We start from the raw sequence: 24,804 nt of genomic DNA, 5'->3' as shown, positions 1-24,804 counted from the left end.
AGGCATGACACTGTGAGAAGACAGGGAAGTCACTGGTGAAGGTACAGCCTCAGTAGCATTTCAAGTCTCAGAATTGAAGGGGACATGCAGAGAAGTTGAGGTTTGGCACCAAGAAGAGAGCCCAGGAGAGGCTATTGGTGAAAGTTCAGCCCAATAGCAGCAGAGACCCCAGCAATTTTAGAAATGCCAATACCTTGTATGACCACTAGGAACAGGAGCAGGTATGGAGTGGTGCCAGTCAGAGCTTAGATGACAAGCTCTAAGTGCTGCAGAAGATGGAGCTGGAGAAGTCACCCAAGATCCCTAGAGAAGCTCAGAAAATAATGTGTGTATCCCAGATAGGTGGACATTGAGTTACTTACACTGTTGGAGTTTGATTTCTTTCTTTGTTTAGATGATGCCTGTGCCTTGGTTCTTCTCTCTAGAAAAAAGTATTCAACTTAATTTTAAATTTTACAGAAGTCCACACCTTAAAGACTTTTTTTTTTTTTTTTTTTTTTTTTAGTTTTTCGAGACAGGGTTTCTCTGTAGCTTTGGAGCCTGTCCTGGAACTAGCTTTTGTAGACCAGGCTGGCCTTGAACTCACAGAGATCCGCCTTCCTCTGCCTTCCCAGTACTGGGATTAAAGGTGTTTGTACCACCACTGCCCGACTGAAAGACTTTTAAAGGAGACTGGATTTGTAAAGAGATTGGACATTTTAAAGTAACTGAATTTTTAAAGTATTTGAATTTGTAAACAAACTATGGAACTTTTCAAGTTATTTGTGTTTTTAATGTGAAATATTGGGGGAAAATGAAAAAGAAAATATTTCTGTCAAGTGTGACAACTGTGTTGGAGAGTTTTATGTCAACTTAAGATAAAGAAAAGTCATCTGAGAACAGTGAATTTCAGTTGAGAAAATACATCTATAAGATCAGGCTGCAGGCATGACTGTAGAGCATTTTCTTAGTGATGAATGGGGGAGGGTTCAGCCCACTGTGGGTGGTGCCATCCTTTGGCTGGTGGTTTTGAGTTCTATAAAAAGCAAGCTGAGAAGCCATGGAGAACATGTAAGCAGCATGGAGGACTCTGTGAGGTCCTGCCTTTATTGCTTTCGACAATGAGCTGTTATATAGAATCATGGGCAATATAAACCCTTTCCTTCTGAAGACTAGGACAATTATAAACTGTAGATTCCAAATAACTTAAAAATGATTATATTTCCAAATGTAATAACATTCTTTGTTATACTTTTATATTTCATGCTATATCAGTAATTCACATACAAAACAATTTAAATTATAATTCCTTTAAAAAAGAGTGCTTATATCTGTGTCTGTACTTCCTAACAAAATATGAATTAAAGAACATCTGCCTTAGGTACGAAGCAACTTTAAGTTTGAACTACATGATTAATAATAACCAAATAATGTAATACAAAGTAAGTTGGACTGAAAATTCCAAGCGTATGTACATTTCATCAAAGATGTTGGAATACATGGTCACTTCTCCCCATCTCCCTTCAACTCTCTGTCTCTCTGTCTCTCCATCTCCCTGTCTGCCCTGCTCTGTCTCTCTCACTGTGTGTGTGTGTGTGTGTTTGTCTTTCTTTCTCTGTCTTCCAGAAAGTCAATAGAGTTCACACACATTCATTTAAGCTACAATCAATATTTATTGTTAGTACTCCTTTTGCTTTGTTTCTAAAGCATTCAAGTGCTCACTGTAATGAGGTTTTAAGTACTGGCCTAAGGCAATACAGATTTGTCATAAATAAGGAATTAGCTGCTGTGAAAAGAGCAGCACATTAACAGGCATCAGGTGACTTATCAGTTTTCTTAAGCTGGATAAAATGTTAAGTCTCACAGTATTACACATTTTGTGCTATTTACTATTTTCAAGTGCTCATCTCAGGAACACATATACTAAATTGAAAGGACACAAAGAAATTATCATGGTCTTTGTTAATGGATGGCATGCAAATCCATGAAGTATTCTATTCTTTTTTCAGAATATACTGTTTGAAAAAATACAGTTTCAATTAAAAAATTAAAATTTACTATTGGCTAATGCATGCAAAGACCAAATCTCTATGGTTCTTAAAGTCTTTATAATCTAACCCCTAATGTATTATAGACTGCCCTAAAAGTCAAACACAACAGAGCTAAATGAACCAAGGAGAGAATGCCAGGTGATCGCTGCCCTGGTTTTGCTGTCCTTTTCTCAGTGTTTGCATTTTGTGTTAGTTATTTTTGTTCTTTTTCTTACTCTTACAAATTCCATCACTTCTCAGTCAGCAAGCCAAATTATGAGTCCAGTGTTAGAAAACTACCCACTGATTAAAACAGAGGCCCAGAACAGAATCATATTTCTGAAACTCCCCAGTTGGCATCCAAGCTCTCAGTTCTGGGACCAAGGAAGAAAGTTCATATTCAAACCCTGACACGTTTTTACTGTCTGAGAGAAACAAGTTTAAAATGTGGAAGTGTTTATTTTAGCTTAGGGTTTTAAGGTTGCAGCAGAAGGATCCTCTGATTAGAGTCCATGCTAAAGAAGATTATGGCTACAGGAGCTTCTGACATAGTCTGTTATAGAGTTCCTTACCCTACAGAAGATAGCAGGAAGTAGGGGAAGTTGACAGAAAGGGGCCTAGGATGGGTTGATAGGAGTCCAATGACCTTATACTTCCTATCACTTCTTAGTCAGGCAACCAAGAATCCAGTGAGCAGAGCCCTCAGAATCCAATCACACCACTAAAGTTCCTCAACTGACATCCAAGTTCTCAATTCCTGTCTCCTATGACACATTTCACACTCAAATTCTCAACCATTTAAATTATCTGAGAGGGGCTTAATGTGATGACATCAATTCTCCATTTACTTCTTCCCTTGAGCACAAAGGGTAGAGCATATATGAAGAATGCAGCAGGTATCCACTGATTCTAGAGTGGTGCTTCTGAAGGACTCTGGAGGGACCTACTCTGGAGGAGAGACAGTCACTTTGCATGTTGGCCCACTTTTAGCAACTGGCAGAAGTATGTGTCTCATGATTCAAGACAAGAGAACTAGAAAGCTAGAAAGCCCTGTCTTATTTTCTCAGCTTGCAACGTTTAAAACTAAATTAGATGGAAGCGTGGATAAGGAAGGTAGGGTTTTTTATAAATGAAAGATTTGATAGTGGCTGTTATTTGATTTTTCAGAGCCAGTAAAACAATTGTTATTTAATAAATGTTTAAAACAGGTATGAAAAGTATTTTACAGTTCCCTTTAAACCAAGATGAACAGGGGAGCATATGAAGCTCTAGAACCTAGGGTTCACTTCATTCCCTTCTTCACAGTGACCTAAGATAAAGATCTTCCTCGCTCTTCCATCTCTCACCTTAATTCTTCTCCAGTTTAGTGAACATTCATATGTTCATATACATTACAATGTTATGAAAAGGTTTCTACACCAAATTTTCTAAAAGAGTTTTCAATTCAAATGTCATGATTGTGTTTTTTTCTAGGATTTGGACATAGCTGTCATTTCTCTGAGATAGTGGTTACCATGAGCTAAGTGTGGGCATAGCAAATGGTGTGTGTCTTTGCTCACTAACATGGATACCACAAGAATTCCGTGAACTGGGTAGCTTATCAAGTACACAAAGTTATATTTTACATTTTCAGAAAGTGGAAAGCACATGACCAAGTTGCCAGGAGATTCAGGCTCCGATGGGAGTTATCTAATCAATGGCTTCTTCTACATGTTTTTTTCCAAGTAGAAGAGTCAGTAGTTGCCAGGAGTCTCTTTTACAAAGGAATCAATACCATTCATGAGGACGGAATTTTCTTAACACAATCATCATCCAGCGCCTTACTTCTTACTACAATCATATAAGTGATTAGCATTGAGTTGTGTATTAATATTCAGATCAAAGAAAACTGCAAATGCAAGTGAAAATTAACATTGACCATCATCGTAAAATACTGAGATGGTGGGAAAGCCAAAAGCAATGTTAAAACTTGACTTTCAAGATCTGTTATCCTTTTGCATATAACAGAGTTTTAAAAGAACATGATGCTGGGTTTTCAGTTATTGAAACAAAATCACTGAGATAATGAATTTATAAGGGGAAAAGGTCTATTCTGTAACATGGATTCAGTTCATGATTGTTGGCACCTTGCAGCGTGACAATGGTGGTGCAGTTGTCCAATGGAAGTGGTTAGCAGTAGAGAAAAGCCTGCTCACATGGTGAAGACACTGAAGACTCCAGGATCCTATAATCCCCTTTGATGGAGCACGTACTATGTCCTAAAACTGCCTATTACGTCCTACATCTTAAAGTTATCCACTACCATCTAATAGCCCAAAGCTGAGGACCAAGTTGTCCTACACACAGTTTTAGGAACATCCAGACAGCATCATATGAGGACAATTTAGCTGAATGGCACATTCTCTAGGACTTTTCACCAAATGTAGTAAAAGTACATAGTTCTGTCGATTTCAGATGTACAACAGCAAGAATTCACCTCCCAGGTTAAGTCCTAACAAAGGTATGTGCATTTTCCCCACAACTCCCCACTTTACTTTTTAAAATCAGATTGTTAGGAAAGTAGAGAGTTGTAAGCTAACTGCATCCTACAGATAAAAAAAGTGGATTCATGTGGCAGAATCTCATAACTGACAGAGCTGTTTTGCTGACCTTTAAGTATTTAGCACAAACTTCTATAGGAAAGTTTCAATTAACATATTATTTATGTTAATTGTTATCTAAGACAGTGTCTCATTATGTAGCTCTGGTTGGTCCAGAATTTGCTCTTTAGACCTAACAGGCCTGGAACTCAGAGATGAGTTACTGCCATAATTTCCCAAGTACTTGAACTAAAGGAGCATACCCTTCATTCCCAGTGAAAGAATGGAGATTATTAAAGAATAAAGAGATTATGGAAATCATGTATGGTACAACCAACATTATTGATAAAATATTGATACTACATATATGTCTTCCTTAGTACTAAATATATGTTTTGGTTAAAGTCCTTTAAAACCAGTAATAATATATTATGATAATTGAAATGTGCTTTGGACAGAAAAGTGTTTTTCTCCTTTTGGCCAATATTGACTCAAGTATTAGTTTGTAATTCAAATTTATGAAGTTGTTTTCTACAGATTCTATAATGGGTTTTGATTCATCTATGTGAAGCAACTAGATTATTCATATTATATTGGTTTTAGAAGGGTTAGGAATGTGAATAAATACTACTTGCAATCCTGTGGTCATCTGGCAAAGAGAAAATTAGGAAAATAATTTAATCTGAAATGATAATGTTTATCTCCAGGTATGAATTATGATAATACTTTTTAAACAACAAATATGTGTGTTCATTTGTGTATATATACAAAAATATGTGCATATGTAACCAAATGTATATATGGTAGAGTATAATATACACCAAAGAAAACAAGGAAAGCTAAATAAGAAAAGATATAAGGATTAAAGACAAGTTATGATAGAGGACATAAAGTAATAATTTTTCTATTTCCAATTCTATCATGGACTTTTCAACATAAATATAAAGTTGAGTGTGAAGTTCTCTTACATTAGAATGGATATTCTAACCTTAAAAATTTATTGATATACTTAAGATCTTGTTAATATCAGTGATACAGTTTTATTTGAAAGAATTTATTCTAAATCCTATTAAAAATAAAAGTAAGAAAAAACACATACCTTGAAACATGTAGCAATTTTATTGTTGCATTATTAATTTTGAATTATTAATATTTTAATTATTTAGTCCTTCACAACAAAACTTATTAACACCTTTCATATATCTCTTGTTTTCATAATATTTTTGATGAATTCTTGTCATCCTATTATTATACTTTACAAACTTAGAATGAGGACATTAGCGCTAGAGAGATGGATCAACAGCTAAAGCACCCTTCTTTTGAGGACTTTACCTAGAATATGATTTTATATATGCTTGCAAGGCACCTATATCCATACATTTTTAATAAAATGACTATTTCAAGTAAGACTTCCAATTTTACTGATCAATTTCAATTACATTATTTTATGTGTCCATGTTTATATCTTAATAATGATTTGGTCATGATCAATATGAGGGAGATCAGGTGTCAAGAATTGCAACTTCATTTGTGTGTGTGTGTGTGTTGTAAATGTATATTTAGATTAACTCCCTTTTTAAAATAATTTGAAGTTGACAACATGGATTTCTTCATTTCTGTTCTCCTAGTCTTTGCCAAGGCTAAGCAAAACAGGTAAAGTTTATTGTAAAACAGAAAATGCCTAATCCACCTCTCAGCTGAAGTTGGCCTTCACTATTTATTTTCTTTATATTTTAATAATCTATGCCATATACAGCTCCATAATCTCACCATCTGGCATTATTGGTGGAATTTTTTCAAAGAAAACTTTGTCCTTATTGTTTTTACAGCCACATATAGCAAAGAATCTGGGGCATAAAAGACAGTGAATAGAACTCAGGTTAGACTATCATAACGATTTCCAAGTTTTGTCTGCATTTAAATAAACTGATTAGTTCATTCAAACTACCAGTTTATGATTTTATTTCCCACTTAAAATTAAAATAATCTTCTCCACCTCTTTTGTCTACTTATTCCTGTGGTGTAATTTTTCCCTCTCTAGAGTAAATGAAACAATATTGGGACGTTGACTGCCTTGAATTATAGGGCAATTTTTTATGTACTTGTTTGCTTAAATGAGGCTTGGAAATGACCTTTTGCCTTAATTTAGGTATTTCTTACAAAACACTACTATGTAATAATTGAAATCAGTTGACTAAAGAAGCTACTATCATACTACGAAGAATTAACTACAACCACCAAAACAAAAGGACACCTACCATAGTGATGTTTGCCATTGTAGTCTCTCATTTTTATGTAGTTTTTAACATGACTTTTAGCATAGCTCTTTTAAATCAATAAGCTCTTTGGAAAGAAGTGGTTGAGAGAGAAATTGTGCCCTGCAGCAAATTTATTTTCCATTTATTTGTATTGTCCCAGTCATAAAAGAATGGCTTTATCTGTCCACTCTAATCTGTTTAGCTCTTCTAGATTGCTTTTGGTTTTGAAGAACGAAATCTCAAGCAAGTAATATAGCCTGTTGCTACTATCTACAAATTACAATGAAGCTGAGTAGCATTTTACCACTCTTTAAACACTGCTGCTTTCTCAAATACAAAGTGATCTTAATTTGCCTTTTTGACTCCCCTTTTCCAATAAAAGAAATAAATCAAGCTGTGTTTCCTAGCCTCACATACATTTAGTTGGCTATGTTTTTTTCATAGATGAATAATAATAATAATAAAATCTTCAGCCTTTACCAACTGCATTTAATGTCTATACTGAATTTTGAAAATGAGGGAAAAAAAATCAAGGCTGTGACTCAACTCATTCCTTTCATAATATCCTTTGATTGTGTGGGAAATAAAAATAAGAACTAAAATATAAGTTCCCTAAATATAATGTTTGCAATCTCTTGATGTATTAAGAGATGGGTGCAGCTGACTGAAAAAGTATATTTCTTAAACTCTGGACAAAGTATATTCATTACCTTTTATTCGGTTTATTTCATACAGTGATCTATTGAAATAACAATTTGCTCTGCTTAGAATATTGCCTCTGAATTATTATTATTTCAATGGCTCAAATAGCTGTCCTGAGAATATTTTTTTGTTAAAATAATTTCTGGTAATTTTATGACACGCTCCATAAGTTGAGTGAAGCTCTTCTCTTTTCCCCACATTGCCGCCACTAGAATATTGAGTGGAGGACTTTGGAGTAGGCAGTGCTCAGTATTAACATGAGTAGAAACAATTCGGCAATTTCAGGAAAGTCTCATACATTTTGATGCAGGAAAAGGTTACTGTATTGATTTAAACAACAGCTATGCTCCTGAATTAATATGTAAGGCAGTAGTAGCCAAAGGGTAAAATAAATGCAAGACTAAATGAAAAGAATTCTACAAAGAGCAATGACATTCAAATAAATAATAAAGAGCTATTGTTTTATGATTGCTTTTGGTGAGTAAAAATTGGTTACAGAAATATTGAGAAGCCTAATCCTTAGCATAGAAAAAGTAAAAGAAAATTTAAAAGGGGCTAAAGTTTGTATATCGCCAATACTACAGGTGTATAAGAAGCAATTGTAACACAAGTGTGTTGTTGTCGTCTATCTTCTTCATGGCTGACTCGGTGGTCAGAAACACACTTGTGTTCATTGTTGATGTCAAGGCCAACAAGCACCAGATCAAACAGGCTGTGAAGAAACTCTATGACATCGATGTGGCCAAAGTCAAGACCCTCATAAGGCCCGACAGAGAGAAGAAGGCGTATGTTTGATTGGCTCCTGATTATGATGCTCTGGATGTTGCCAATAAAATTGGACTCATCTAAATTGAGCCCAGCCGGCTAATTCTAAATATACACCTTTTTACCATAAAAAAGAAGCAATTGTAAGATTCTTATATTATTATGGGTTAAATATTTAATCATCTATTTACCAAAGTTAACTTAAATGTTTTGTGTGCCAAACATCATGCTAAGTTCCAATGGTAGACAGCTGGGTGAGATTCTTTTTCTCCCCAAAGTAGTTTACAGCTTAATATAGTAAAATATAATTGCATTCAACAATATTTTCAGTTTTAATTCTAATAAATGACTTTTTCAACATCCTCAACAAAATTTATTTTATAAAATATGCACACATTTTACATATGCACACACACACAATTAATTGGATTCTTCCTATATAGAGAATAATTCTCTTTCCAGAGCTCATGGGATATGACAGAAACAAGATACTCAAAAATTCACAATAGCTGTGACTTTCTATAAAATACATGCACAGAATCACGTCATTCAAAATACTAAAATTGATGGGGGAATCACATGATCTCAAAATACTGGCTGAGGAACTGTCAACAGTTAATAGTTTCTAGAGAATGAATATTCAGTGTAAACACATCCATCTGCTAGGTCAACAATATTCCAGTGAAGCCACACACACCCAGGAGAGTATGGCTCCAGAATACACTAAAATTGTGTTTTTGTTTTTATTCCTAAAAGGACCTAAAGTTGTTAGGTAAAGAATAGATATGGAAGGAGTTCAAAAGTACAATAAAAATATATTTATACATGTATGAAAATCTGAAAGCATAATAATACCTCATAATTAAAAGATAAATATTAATATTAATTGATTCCAAAGTTAAATTTTGTTGCTTACAGTCTGGGTTAAGTGAGTGAAGATGGGAGGTTTTATGCTCCAGGTTTCTTTTTCATGAGGCTTACTTGGAAAGAAATGAGATCTGTCTAAAGATTTTGCTGTATTTTACATGTAACTGTTTTTACAGCCTTCCTGGCACGCTCAGCTCTTGAGGGCCATGAGACTTATGCATTGATGAAACACTCTGAGCACCAAGTAAGTCTTCCTGAGAATTTCCCTGAAGGCAGTGAATGTGTACACACATTTTTCTACTACTAACAGGTCACTCACAGAACCAATTCCCAATTGACAGTGGCAATCAGATATGCTTCCTGTACTGTATTCCAGGGGATATCGAGCCAAACTATAATACATGTGGACATGTTCCTGAGTCAAAAAGCTTTTAGGCTAAAAAATGATGTCTCAAGTCCTTCCAAGCAGGAGATAGAGAATTGAAGTACTAAGGTTTTTTTTTTTTTTTTCAAGTAGGAGTATTTTTTCCTGAAATGGACTACAAGTTCAATGTGACTGCCACTATTCTCTCCGGAGCATTCTAGGAGAAAGGATAAATAAATTCTAAGTATTTTAGATTATCTTATATATTTATTATTTTAACATATATAAAAACCATTCACACCAAGTAGTTCAAATGTGATTGTTCAATCCATATTAGATAATACTCAAATCAACGTAATGCATCTTTCCCTTTGAATATTTCTCATTTGTGCAGTTTTTTATCATAGCAATATACCTTCCCATAGTGTAAAAATATTCCATAACATTTGCAGGCTAATATTCCTCAAAAAGTGTGTATAAAGCACAATTTAGCATTATTACAAGGTGGTAGAAGCTTTGTAATTATCATACATTTATGCTACATAGTGTCTTATACAACCAAAAGACATTTTAATACGCAGATATTTTGTACTTTCACAATAATCACTTCTCTATGCCTTCCCCTTTCTGACTCTCCTTCAGCTAACCCAGTGAACCTTCTTCTACCCTAATCTCATATATATATATGCGTGTGTGTGTGTGTGTGTGTGTGTATTCACATGTGTATGTATACACATGGATTTATATACATATGTGAATTTATATACCTACACAAATATAGTCCCCACAAATGAATGGTCCTCCTGGCATAGATAAGTTACAAACATTTGTAGTTTTTTTTCCTTTTTCCTAATGGCTAAAGATATTTGGGAAATATCTTCCTGTTTGTTGGTATTTTTGGACTTCATGTTTTGGCAAATGTTACTGAGTGGTTAATTTTATTTTCTGCATTTAGTTTCTTGAATTCTTTAATAGTTAAAGTACTAACTCTACAACTTACATATAGCTAGTAGGGATTTTTCTCTAGTCATATATGCTATCTCTTCGTTTCATTGTTTTCTTTGTTACATAGAAGCTTTTGAACGCCATGAAATCACCTTTACAAAGTTTTGGTTTTATTTCCTAAATTACTGGAGTCCTTCTCAGAACATTCTTGCCTATGTCTATTTCTTAAAGTACTTTGCATACTGTTTAACTAGTAGTTTTTGAGGGACTGGGCATTTTCAAAATTCGCAACAGTAAGGAGGTATTTAAACCATGAAGTGTGCCCCTTAAGGTAACTACTATATTTTAATCTTAGATTCTTTCTTCGGTGATGAGATGTGGTAATTTGTTCCAGATCAGGTTCACTCTATACTCTGCATTGCCTGAGGATCAAAACAATGTGAACACTTGGTGGCTATGTACAAAATTCCTCACTGAGATGAGTCAAAACTAACCTTCTCTGCTGAATATCATCACAATGTATTTTGTCATGGTTACACAAATCTGAAAACAATGAAGGCCATTGTGATCTAGTGAAGCCCCCCTTCAACTTGAAAAAGAGATCAGATTTGAATTTCTTCCCACACTGTGAGCAGGTCATTGTCTTCTGGAACGACTCCTTTTCCCATGTATAAAGAGAAGAGGTGACTGGGAAAATCTCCAATTGTCTTAACAACAATAAAATCATTTTGTTCTTAATATATATCAATAAAATTTACTTCTTGAAACAACACTTTCATAAAATTAGTACATGATAAGAAACATTGTTAATTTTATTTCCTGCATTATGTTCAACTCTTTCTTCCGATCTTTAGGAAGGTTCCGCAGTCACTTTTCTGTGGGTCCTGCATGTCCATTTCATATAGCATACCAGAAACAGTTCAGGTAAGAGCAGTTTTGTGCCCAAATGGCTAGCAAAGTGTAGGACCTCCCAAAAGATCCAGAGTTTATGCTGCCAGCCTTTAAAGAAAGAAGACTTTCTTTAAAGAAGCCATCAGATTTTGCTGCTAAAGCTGAGTCAGGAAACCTTTTAAAGGAGTTGTGCCTCTTCTTGCCACCAGTGAACAGGACCTATGTAAAAACCATGTGGCTTCAAACAGGCTTCAATTAATTACCATTTTTGTAGGTCTAGAAGCCCTCTTTTTTTCCCTTAAGTTTGTTAGGTCTTATATGGAAATTTTTGCCTCATGTTGGCTCCATCTGTAAGCAGAGACTGATCATTCATTTCCCAGTTCCCCAGACCTGAATAATCACACAGAAACTATACCAATTACAACGCAGCTTGGACAATAGCTTAGACATATTTCTAGCCCATTTCTATTAATCTATGTATCTCCATGAGGCTGTGGCAACCAGTAAGTTCAGACTTCTTTCTTCTTCAGCAGCTACATAGTGTCTTATTGGCCCTGCCTAACCTCTCTCTATATATCTCTGTTCAGTTTTCTGCTGATTTTTCTCTGCTAAGCCATTGATCAGAACAGCTTCGTTTATTAGCTGCAAAAAGCAATGCATATACAAAAGGACATCCCAAATCACTCCATGACTATTGAAAAATGGCATAATTTCACAAGAAGATGTTTCCTAAAATACATGCAAAATATAATATAAAAAATCTGTGATAATTCTCAGCCAAAGAGTAATTCATTGTTAATTTCTATATCATCTAGTATTTGTTCACTTAGAGAGAGAGAACAAGAGAGAGAGAGATAAAGAGAGATTGATTTTCATTATATAATTTTGAATAACACACATACATGCTCACAGGCAATTAGAATACTCATAGACTAGAAATAAGAATGAGAAGTAAAATTTAAGAATAAGGCTAAGTAAATTCTAAACATGGTTACGTGGGAGGGACATTTACAGAATATTCATGCCAAAATATATGTAAAAATAAGAAAAGCTACCTAAAATTTTCTGAAAAGCTTTACATATAATCTTAGGCGATGATGAAAGATCACTGTTTGCAAAAGTTTTCTCATTCCATTGTAGTGAGAACATATACTATTATAAATATTGACTAACAATTTTCTGGGCTATATTCTTATATGATTAGTTAAATTGATATATAGTATTTCACATTTTACCTTTAATGTAAGTGTTGAAGCATCTAAGAGTTATGAAAATATAGCCTAAATTGATGTTCATGGTTTTGGAATTTTGTTAGAAACATAGGAACAAGTTGTAACACTGTATAATACTCTGCAAGTAGACAACATGTTTGATGGAATATGAATATATATTTAGCACTTTCTTTGTATTAAGAGGACAACGAAATCATAGTCATTGGGTTTTCATTTTTACAGTGTCAGAAGAAAAATTCCCCACGTTCATAAAGCTTTTACTGTCTTTTGAAAATATATGTTTTCAATTGCAGTGATAAAACATTCTGCCAAGCTAACTTATAGAAGAATTTTTTGTTTGTTTATGTTCCAGAGGATTAGTTTATAACATTTGAACAAAGGCATGAAAGCTGAGAGATCAGATGTTGAATGGCAAGCAGGAAGCAGAGAAAGTAAACTCAAAATGGATGAGTCTTTAAACCCTCAAAGCCCTCCTGCAGTGACACACTTCCTCCAACAATGCCTTGCCTCCTAAAACTCTGAAACAGTTCCCACAATTGGGAACCAAGTGTTCAAATGCCTGTCTATGAAGAACCGTCTCATCCAAATCATGACAGAAAGAAAAGTAAAATTAAAACAAATTGAACTTAAGCAACTCAGTTGGGAGCCATATTGAGGAAATATCCTAGGTATGAAATGGAAAGAAAAGAATAATGATATCTGTCATTCTCTAAAATGCCTATTATCTCAAATAATAATATAAGCATTTGCTAATATATACTAGATACTACATAAAATTCTGGAAATGAAAGAAAAAGCACACCGGAAAAATTTTCTGTGTAATATTTTTATTTCAAAAAATTTTAATAATTTTATAATTTTCTCATTTTTATAATTAAAAAATCAATTGAAACTACTATTAATATCCAATATCTTCTTCTAAATGTGATGCAAGCCTGCAAATTTATTCCATAATCTTGATTTGAAAAGTTTCTGCTTTTGCTGCCAACCTTTCAAGTCCTTATGCCCTATGCATGAAAACCTGAAAGAATAAGTGGGAACAGGTAGAGGAACCCACTACATATTTTTAAAAATACGAAGTCATGTGAGAATTCTGAGTGCTTGTGAGAAAACTCCAAGAGTCTTGTGGCCTCAGTTCTTTCAAAATCGAATTTTTCTTGCAATGTGTTTTCATGCTCCTGCCAGGTGTATCCAATAGGAGTGACCTTCCGTCAGCTGTTGGTATTCATACACCAGGTGTATCCAATAGGAGTGACCTTCCGTCAGTGTTGGTATTCATACACCAGGTGTATCCAATAGGAGTGACCTTCCGTCAGCTGTTGGTATTCATACACCAGGTGTATCCAATAGGAGTGACCTTCCGTCAGTGTTGGTATTCATACACCAGGTGTATCCAATAGGAGTGACCTTCCGTCAGCTGTTGGTATTCATACACCAGGTGTATCCAATAGGAGTGACCTTCCGTCAGTGTTGGTATTCATACACCAGGTGTATCCAATAGGAGTGACCTTCCGTCAGTGTTGGTATTCATACACCAGGTGTATCCAATAGGAGTGACCTTCCGTCAGCTGTTGGTATTCATACACCAGGTGTATCCAATAGGAGTGACCTTACATCAGTGTTGGTATTCATACACCAGGTGTATCCAATAGGAGTGACCTACCGTCAGTGTTGGTATTCATACACCTCTATAGCAAAACGTGCATATGCAGCCTGTCTTCATGATTTGTACAAATTACACTGGTGACCCTTCTTAACTCTCAGAGAATAAACTGTCTGATGCTCTGAATAAAGGTGGCTATTGCATCAGACCAGCCTGCCTCATTTTTAGGTTCTATTCTTCCAGATCCCACCACTGTGAGAGCAGTAAACAGCAGGATTTTGCTTACTCTATACAAAAGAAAATAGAAATGACCAAGCATGTGACGTGTAATCTCTGGGAAAGCTACCAAGAGTTTGTGAACACAAGCTTTGCGGTGTTATTGCAATGTTGATTTTCATAAAGTCTCTGGTCCCACTTCAGTTCTCCTGTATTCAACATATACAACCAAAGGATTTGAGGATGAGGTTAAGCTGAAATTGGTGGAAGCTCAGAGTTCTGTTGGAATCTATGGAAAGCCAATTGTTCATTTTTGTTTCAGGGGAAGAGTCATTTTATTCTGTTCTTTCAAACAACTTCTTAGGATTTTTGTTAATCAATCTCTACACTGTCGATACCCATTTCAAACTTACAGCTATCTTACTCAAGTTTATTAAAGCTGAAAAACAAAACAACACAAGAACAGGGACAATCCTGATTGTTACAATGATTTTTTAAAGAAATCTTTAGAAATATTCTGATAAAGTTTAATATGTATAAATATATACTTCAGAAATGATAGTGTGATGCATTCTAAGAAACAACATGGATTATTAAGAATATTGCATGTTTGATAACAAAATGGTTCAGATAAAAATATTTCCTCTTGCATCTAACGTGTGCAGCTCTATCTGTAGAATAAATGCAAACATAACCTTGTATATTTAGTCAGCTTTATGACATAAATATCACCCACCATATTTATCCTGCATTGCTCCTCATCAGTCAGTTAAGCTGCAACTGTAATGTACCTTCATAGCCAAGCACTCAATATAGAGTGATTGATAGAGTTATGAATTTCTTGATTGGTTCATACAGACACACATCATATCCTTAGATAACTGGCCTGGAGATACTTTTTAAAATTGTGAATCTGTGATCTCACTTTAGAAGCTCCACATTTATAAACCCAGATATAAATATCACAAAATTTTTATTCATACTGTGAGAACTATTGTTTATGCACATAGATAGCTGCATAATGAACTTCTGTTGCATTTATGTCTGCTCCTTTCCAAATTCAGAGAAGGCAGAAAACATGACTGTAATTTTTAAACTGAATGATATGCTAGTACAGCTAAACAAAAACGACAGATATAAAATAAAACAATGTTGAACATCCCACTTAAATGCTTCTAATATCTAATATTTTTGAAATAAAAGCTATGGTAGTTCTGATGTTTTGTCATACAGAAGTATATGATGCAATGAGGACACTGGGGGTCATATATTGGGTAACCTTCAAGAGTCATTTAATAAACATGTGAACAGAATATCTGATATTAAATAGTGTTAACTGCGATGATGTGGAGAGTAGAAGCTTCAATCAAAAATACTCAACAGCTAATGAAACCAAAACAGCAACTATGAAAATAGTGACAGAAAAACACAAGCCTCCGAGTGTGCCGTGGGCTGCCTTCTGCCTGGCGCTACCCAGATTGTGACTGCTTTCAATTCTCGGAAAGTTTTCTTAGAAATGGCATTGAAATATATTATGTATACATCATGCTCATTATCTTTGGAGAACTCTAGTGAAATTGACTCACTGTTGTAGCAACCTAGCTGTTGAGTTCATACTACGTTTGTTGCTCCTAAAATAACTCATTTTATAAGCACAGAGATGAAGCATAATTGTGAAATGAGTTTAAATGGGTGGTGCTAGTCTGCACCCCTCTTGTTTATAAAGGTAGATTTGTCTGTAATAAAGAGCGATATATCTTGTTCCCACATTTCTGTTAAGTATCTCACAGTTACTGCGAAAATCCCTTTCTGGGAATAGGTAGATAGAGTCTTCCAGGCACATACAAGAGTAATAAAGTCTAAGAAAGAACAAGAAAGTAATAAAGCCACCTCATTGATGGTGGTGATAATAGAGCCCCAAAGAGCTGCCCAGCCAATGACTCCATTATTAAATCAGCAGAATCAAGCCAGCATTTCATAACCATAGAATTATGCATGCATAAATAGTAAATATTGGAATTTGAGGGAATATTGTGAGTGAGTAGACAATAGAATCAAGATTTTAAGGGTTACATGCGGCAAAATATTTTAGAAAAGCCACTGGACAAAAGAATGACTTTCATAGGAAAATCAAACCCCTGGAAAATTTTAAAATCTCATTTTTATAGTTAACACATTAAAATATTTGGTTCAATATAATATGAGACACTGAACTATATAAATCCATACAAATGGAGATTTATCATTTACAAGATCAGTTTATGAAATTGGCAGAATCTTGTCTCTAAGGAAGTTCTAACATTAGACATTCTAGGAAAAGCTTGTGTGATTATCTGAATGTACTTGAGGAACTGGTCTTACTTTCTTCTCTTTTACTCTGGTGAGATGCTGTGGCCAAAATCAACTTTGAGATAAAGGGGTTTATCTCAATTTACAGGTTGTTGTCTGTTTACTGGAGAAAGCTAAGGCAGGAACTTGAAACAGAGACGGCTAGAAATGTTGCTTGCTGTCTTGCTCCTCATCTTTTGCTTAGCTACATTTTTTTGTAAAGCTGAGGCCCACTTGTCTAGGAACGATCCTCGGGTCCTCCTATGTGAATGAGAAATCAAAATAGTGCCCTTCCACAGGCCATTTTGAGGAAGGCAATCACTCAATTGAGATTTTTTTCCCCCTAGGTATGTCTATATTCATGTCAAGTTACTAAAGAAAGACAGAAAAGTGTTTTCCAAATAGAGATTATTACCAAACATATAGAAACTGTAGACAAATATTCAAATAAAAATTCTGGAGATAAAATTGTAATAGATTATCTTAAGAGCTTTCTAGAGGAACTTAACAGATGTGAACACACATAAAAAAGGAAAAATGAATGAACAAATTTTAATTTCTCCCCAGTATCTTAAGAAATTATTATTAATTATTATTATTATTAATTACCATTGTTATTTTTGAGGAATTCTAATTTTTAGAACTTCATATATGAGAACTGTACCACACCACTCCTAAACCTCTCTCTCTCTCTCTCTCTCTCTCTCTCTCTCTCTCTCTCTCTCTCTCTCTTTCTCTCTCCCTTTCTATCTTCTCTTGAGGCTCCTCAATTGCTTTGATTATTGTTTTTATATGTATACCCACAAATACTTATATACACAGGCACACCTAACTTATTGAGTCCATTTAGCTTTGTCTGTATATGCATGTGTTCAGGGTTGATCAGCTGAGAAATAGCAAACCTTCATTGCTGTCTCTTACTTGCTGGAGATGAAATAGGACCAGCTGCTCCAAATTCCTAATAGCTTTTCTCCTTTGCCATAATGGAGTGTACCCTTAAAATGTGATTTGAAAAAAACCCCTTTCTCTGACAAGTTTAATTTGTCAGAATATGTTATCACAGGGCTAGAAAACGAAGCTAAGAAATTAGTCTTTGATTGATTCTGAGGTAATCCTCTGAGAAGTGTTATATACCTTCAGATTAATAATTCTTTATAAAAACTTAACTGAAGAGTCTTGCCTTTCTCCACTTGATTTTCTTTTTGTGTCCTTGTGAAAAATAAGCTGACTTTCTGAAAACCATTTCTCTCTCCTTGTATTTTTAACCTAAGTTTTATAATGGTGAAGTTCTTTTAGGAAGCATTCGTGATCTTTGTATTCAACCTACAGCCTCTTCTTTTATGCTTAGCCACTCACATTTAAAATGATGATACTCAGTTGGATTAAAATTCAATGTCCTTCTAGGTGTCTTAATTAAGGTTTCTACTGCTGTGAAGAGACATCAGGACCACAGCAACTATTATAAAGAACAACATTTAAAAAGGGCTGGCTTACAATTCCAAGGTTTATCCATTATTGTCATGGTGGGAAACAGTGCACCATTCAGGCACTTTTACTGTTTTCTGCTTACTGACTGTGGATTTAATGCCATAGGTTGGCTAATGCTCCTGAACATTGGCTAGCAATTTCAAATTTCAAACCAGAATAAATCCCTCTTTACTTAGAGCTCTTTTGTCAAACAAATTTTGTGCCCAAAAGGCTAGGAAACAACTTAAAAAAATGTTTAAGATTTCTGAAAGTTGAAATGTAACTGATCTATAAAAATGTGAAAGAAATTGTAGATTTTTTAAAAAAAATCTAGAAGGGTTAACTAAAGAGAACAAAGAGAGTGCCTCTGCGAATCAGAGACTCATCACAGGAAAGCTAAAAACCTTGAAAATATCAAGTAAAATACCCCAGGACAAGCATGATACAAATATTGCCTGTTGAGTCAGCAAGAAGCAGTTATCACTACACAAAATCCCAAATTTCAGTCATTACAAGAGATTTATTGTATGAATTACACATACTGAACAATGCATCAGGATTTTCAATTCATAAGAATTTAAGTATAAGAACATGTAAATAACAGAGTTGCAATTTTCACAAGTATTGAGTTCTGATAATTGTCATATTTCATATTACCTATCATTCAAGCAGAGAAACATGTTAAAGATATTAGCAAAGTTAGAATTATTCTTGATCTTTCTGACTAGCATTAAAACATTGAAAATGCTGTACCTGATTAGTGAAATACCATTGACTAAAATCTTAGTTCCTATTCTTGTTGCTCTGATAAAATACCTACCTAACAAGAAAAACTTCATGGGAAAAAATGTTCAGTTTAGCTCACTGCTCCAGGTTAGCGTTCAGGGAAGTTAAGTCAGGAGATAGAAGTGGCTATTGCCATATATCTGCAACCATAAAAAGACATCATTGAATACATACACACTTGTGCTCAGTCCATGTTCTATACTGTTAAATAGTGCAGTATTCACTGCCTAGTAAACAGTACCAACTATAGTGATAACACAACACCCAATGTTATAAAATAACCACAGGCATCTTCAAAAGCCTCTCTCATAGAGGCTTCTAGGCTTTGTCCCATTGGCAATTAGCACTAAGCGTCACAACCTGTGATTAGAGATGGGAGGAAAAGACAGAGAGCATTCTGGAACAAAAGCTTAAGCAGAAGAGAGTGTTAAGAAGTACCCAGGTGTTTCTCATGCTATTTGGAAGGAAAGAAATATCATTTTGTTTAATTTTAGCCACCAAAATGTCAGAAATGTATGCGTGTTTATTGACTTAAAACGGGTAGTCAGAAGATAGAATCTCCATGTGATAATTAAATGCTTGATATTTAAATTGGTGATTTTGTTTATAAAGGCAGTTCACTAAAACTGCAGTTTATCTTCCTGCCTTGGTTCTAAGGCTCCATGCAAAACCATCTTATATCACTTAGGCATGTTGTCTTTTGAAACTACACACTTTGGGGACTCAGGGGAAATACATACGCCAATATCAAATTTACCATTGGAAGATTTTCTCCTCAGTATACCTGCCAACTTCACTGAACACATGCGAACACCACTGTAGCTGCCCAAAGCTTCGGGACTAATGTGCCAAAAACATTTCTAGAAAGTTGTAAGGAGTTTATCTTGGCTCATTGTGGAGGGTTAAATAATGGCTGACATGATTATTTGTTTGATAAAAGCTATCTTTTCTTTTAAGCATCATTTAGTTTGCCTTGGCATCAGATTAGAAAAGCTAATTAAACGTCAGCCTTCTTCTACACTGAACAATTGGTAGGTCTGCGGGAGACTGAAACCTGTACGATAGAACCAAGACCATAGACATCTGTTTGAACAGATTATTAAAAAAAAAGAAAGAAACCATATTTTATACTTTTTGTTATTTAAAAAAATTAAATTTAAATATATTTTGATCCTATTCTCCCTACCTCAAAGCTCTTCCAAATCCTCTCCCCAACTCATCTAACTTTAAGTTCTTTCTCAAAAAGTAAGGAAAAACCAAATATAAGAACAACAGTGTTCAAAACTAAGAAACAAAACAAAACCACAGGCAATCCTATGGGGCGAATTACGCCTTTGCTAATTTCTATGCTTAATTTACAGCTTTTAGTACTACAGATTGTAAGATTATTTTGAGACTTCTTAATAGACGATCAAGTTAAAATGAGGTTGTTAGGGAAGTCTCAATCTAACTTCACTTCAGCATTGTCTTTATTAAATGTACAGAGAGAGATTAAAGCACGCAGGTAGGACACTGGTGTACAGCTGCAGAGAAAGGATTCTATGAAAAGGTACACAGGCAAGTGAGAAAAGAGCTTTGGAGGAAGGAAACATACTTTTGCACCTTAATCTTGGATATCAGTTTCCTCTTTAGAGCTGAAAGAGTATGCATTTTTTGTAGGTGTATCTACCCAGTTTATGGTAGTTTGTGGCAACTGTATTGCAAATAAAGATGTAGCAAAGAATTTAACTTTTCTTCTGTAGTAATAATTGGGAGCGGCAGGGCTGCGTCCCCAACACCCCAGCCGCCTGCTCGGCTAGCTTATGCCCGAAATTACAACACACAAACTGTATTCTTTTAATCACTGCTTGGCCTTTTAGCTCTAGCCCTTACTGGCTAATTCTGATATCCCGATCAACCCATCTCTAATAATCTGTGAGTACCGGTCTTACCGGGAAGATTCTAGGTTGGAGCTTAATCACATGTGTCTGCCCGGGAGCGGGACATGGCTTCTCTCTGAGGCGTCTGCTCCCGAGAGGAGAGCTGTGGAGTCTGAGCTCACTTCCTCTTCCTCCCAGTGTTCTGTTCTGTTTACTCCACCTACCTATGTTCTAACCAATAAAATGGGCCAAGGCAGTTCCTTTATTAGCCAATGACCTTCCTCCATCATTTCCCCCTTTTCAGTTTAAACAAAAAAAAAGGCTTTAACTTTAACATAGCAAAATTACATATAACAAAAGTTATCAAGTAAAAATTACAATAATCTTTATCATAACTAAGGAAAACTATAACTAACTATTCTTAACTCCATCAAAGACTCCAGAAAGATACAATATGACCTAAGAAAACAAGAAAAAAGCAACTTTTAAACGGTATAAATGACAGAGACATCTTGCTGCCTGTACAGTCACCCAAAGTTCCTCTGTATCGTTGGGACGTCCATTTTCAGCCTATAGGCCCATGGTATCCAGAGACATTTCCATGAACCAGAACATTTCAAAGTCAGTTCAGTCACTATCTGTTGTGTCCTGAAGAATGTCTTGCAGACTCCTTCATGAATCCAGAACCCCGAAAGATCATCTCAACTTTAGGCAAGTTCAGTAGTCCTCTCTCTGTGGGTTCTCTGTATCCAGTTTATGCAATAGTCCAGGCAAGAGCAGTTTCTTGCCCAAATGGTTATCAAAATCCATAAGGATACTCTTCAATGCCCATCTTCCTCTTAAAGTAGAATGGTGCTTCTAGGAGCAGAGTGTCTCATTGTCATGAAAAGTCCTAAGTTATTAAAACATTTAAAATGCCATATTCTATAATCTTTGAAAGATATAAAGAATGTCTATCTAACTGAAATGTATCTCTATATATCTAGAAAATCTAACTAACATGACTACAAGCTTGACTATTACTGAGGATTATCCATTAACCTATATTTCTTAATTATACATTACATTTTTTAATGAACTACACAATCACAAACCTTAATCAAAATCAGAAACACTTATACATATAACAAAATTGACCTTAAATCTCTATCAATAAAGCAAAATCTATACTAATGAAAATTATTTATATCTATATCATATCCTCCTTTAAATGTAAAAGAACATTTATAAACCATATTTGGGAACATGGGCGCAGTTTTTTCTCTCCAAACTGCTTCCTGCTGAATGGGGGCGTCGTTAATGATTTTAGGGTGTAACCTGTGTGCCAGGTTTATCTCAGTTGGCAGCTGAGTGAAGTAATTTTTTGAGGGTATTCACAGGAACCTTTCGGGAGGTCATGGTCTATCATACCATATCAGGATAGATACAATCCACAGGGTCTGGTCCTCTGTGAAAACAAAAGAAGACCCTTTCCAAAGCATCATATCCTTAGACCCAAATTCCGAAGTCAAGATACCTTTAGAACATATGTGCAGAATCAGCTTAGCAGCCCATATAATGAAATGTCTCTTTGTACTTAGCTCCTTCACAGTCAAAAATTTTAAAGAAAACACAATGTACATAATCCAGACTCTCTGTGAATTTTCCATTTTTACGTGGCTTATTTTTACTTTATTTCTCTTAATCTATAATTATTTGTACTCTGTCTCTTTAAAGACTTTACCTTTTTTTTTAAACCATTAACTTTATTCTCTATATTCTTTTTCTTCTCTCTCCCAAGCCTACATACATTTATCCAACAGTGTGGCTCATTTAGTGGTCTAAATCTGTCCTATTGTGAATCTGCAATGTTTTACTATCCAGGAGCACTTTTGATTTGTGCTTTTAAATCACTAGGCGCTTAAGAATCTAAGCTGTGACATTCCTAGGTTAACTTTTTGCTTTTTGAGCGTACATCTTTGACCTGGAATAACTCTGTAGACCAGGCTGTCTTTGAACTCTCAGAGATCCGCCTGTCTCTGCCTCCCAGGCATTGGGATTAAAGGTGTTTGCTACTACATCTTGAACTCACAGAGATCTGTTTGTCTCTGCCTTTTAGGCACTGGGATTAAAGGTGTGTGCTACCACACACAACAACTCTCTTCCTTTTTTTGTTTTTTGCTTTACTTCAACTTTTAGTCTGCATATATTTTTAACACAATTTAAACCATTCAGAAATTTTCTCTGTCTTTGAATCTCTCTTTACTGTATATCTCTCTTTTTCTGACCACATGAGTCTTTAATTTACCAAGCAATATCAGTAGGACTAAAGGCGTGGCTTTGCCGGCTAGATGTAGCCCATTCCTTAGCTTTCCAGCCTCATGGCTGAGGTACTGGCTGTGGCCATGTTTCCTACCACAATTCTATGGCATTTCAAGGTCCCTGCCAGCAAGCAAGCTTCAGCAGCCTGTGCTTGCAAACCGCACGAACCGCCTGCATAAAAGAGTCAGAGTTTGCCCTGGCAGGACAGCCCAGAAAACTGGCATTTTTAAATGGCGCAGCTTTTTTCCTGCTATGGCTGAAAACCGAAAAGCATGTGTTCAGCTTTTTGTCAACACCCGTTTAAGTGTTTCGTGGCAGGACCTCTTAATGAGCTGCAGGCTTTGCAGCTAAAGCTGAGTCAGGAAGCCTCTCTTAGATGAGGCGCTTGCTTGCCTCTGGCAAGCAGAGTAGACCCGAGAAATTGTTGCTACCAAGTCGGGTGCCATTTGTAGTAATAATTGGGAGTGACAAGGCTGCGTCCCCAACACCCCAGCCGCCTGCTCGGCTAGCTTATGCCCGAAATTACAACACACAAACTGTATTCTTTTAATCACTGCTTGGCCTTTTAGCTCTAGCCCTTACTGGCTAATTCTGATATCCCGATCAACCCATCTCTAATAATCTGTGAGTACCGGTCTTACCGGGAAGATTCTAGGTTGGAGCTTCATCACGTGTGTCTGCCCGGGAGCGGGGCATGGCTTCTCTCTGAGGCGTCTGCTCCCAAGAGGAGAGCTGTGGAGTCTGAGCTCACTTCCTCTTCCTCCCAGCGTTCTGTTCTGTTTACTCCACCTACCTATGTTCTAACCAATAAAATGGGCCAAGGCAGTTCCTTTATTAGCCAATGACCTTCCTCCATCATTCTTCCAAGAAGCTACCGTTTCCACTCCACTTCTTGGGTTTCTTGGGCTAGCAAAATGATAATAATGAGATTTAGGACAGGAGCCTGCCACCTCAGAAGGAGAAACATGATTTGTCTTGTGAGTTTATTTAAAAAAAATAAATACCAGGCAACCCAGTGGCTGAGCTGAAACACACTTACCTGATAGTGTTCTTATGTATCATCACACTTAAGAGCCAGAAACAAAATCCTTCTTGACTTATAGGGGACAGTCAAAGCTGGATACTTTTATTTCCCTGTACTCTGACACACACATTTCACTTTCTGTTTTATTTTCTTCTGTATTTAGTGTCTGTATTAAGCATGGTCTGGCAAGAGCCTCGGGAGTTATTGGTTCTGTGTTCACTCAGGAACACAGCCTGGTGACCTGTGTTCAATGTCTGGATCTCTCATAAAAGTGGAGGAACCAACTCCACAAATGTTTTCTTATTTCCACATGTACTGCATGGCATGCCCATGGCTGGACTGCATAACTGCATGAATGTGTGTGTTTGCATACATGCGTGTGTGTTTGTGTGCTTCCATACACCAAGTAGGAAGAATTGACCTGTGCAACAGTGATTTGGTGCAAATGCCGCGTTCTCATCGTGAGTACACTAACTTGAATGTGGCTTACACCTGCGGTGGACTCTCAGAAAATTAAATTATCAGTTACTTCACTTTCACTCATTTTGCTATCAAAAATGTCATAAAACAATAGGGATCATTTCAAACGTCAAATAAAATGTAACAAC

At 35.7% G+C, this 24,804-nt stretch overlaps 1 non-coding gene across 1 annotated transcript; it reads left to right on the top strand.

The window, feature by feature from the left end:
* The first annotated feature begins 1,878 nt into the window (after positions 1-1,878).
* LOC142847419 (U6 spliceosomal RNA) lies at positions 1,879-1,983 on the top strand. Its single transcript, XR_012910176.1, has one exon. It is a non-coding gene; the product is annotated as a U6 spliceosomal RNA (small nuclear RNA).
* The last annotated feature ends 22,821 nt before the right edge of the window (positions 1,984-24,804 follow it).

Source organism: Microtus pennsylvanicus, chromosome 3 (genome assembly GCF_037038515.1).
Source record: "Microtus pennsylvanicus isolate mMicPen1 chromosome 3, mMicPen1.hap1, whole genome shotgun sequence".
Classification (NCBI taxonomy): Eukaryota; Metazoa; Chordata; class Mammalia; order Rodentia; family Cricetidae; genus Microtus; species Microtus pennsylvanicus.
Note: the sequence above shows the minus strand (reverse complement) of the source record. Positions and strands in the feature narration are given on the sequence as shown.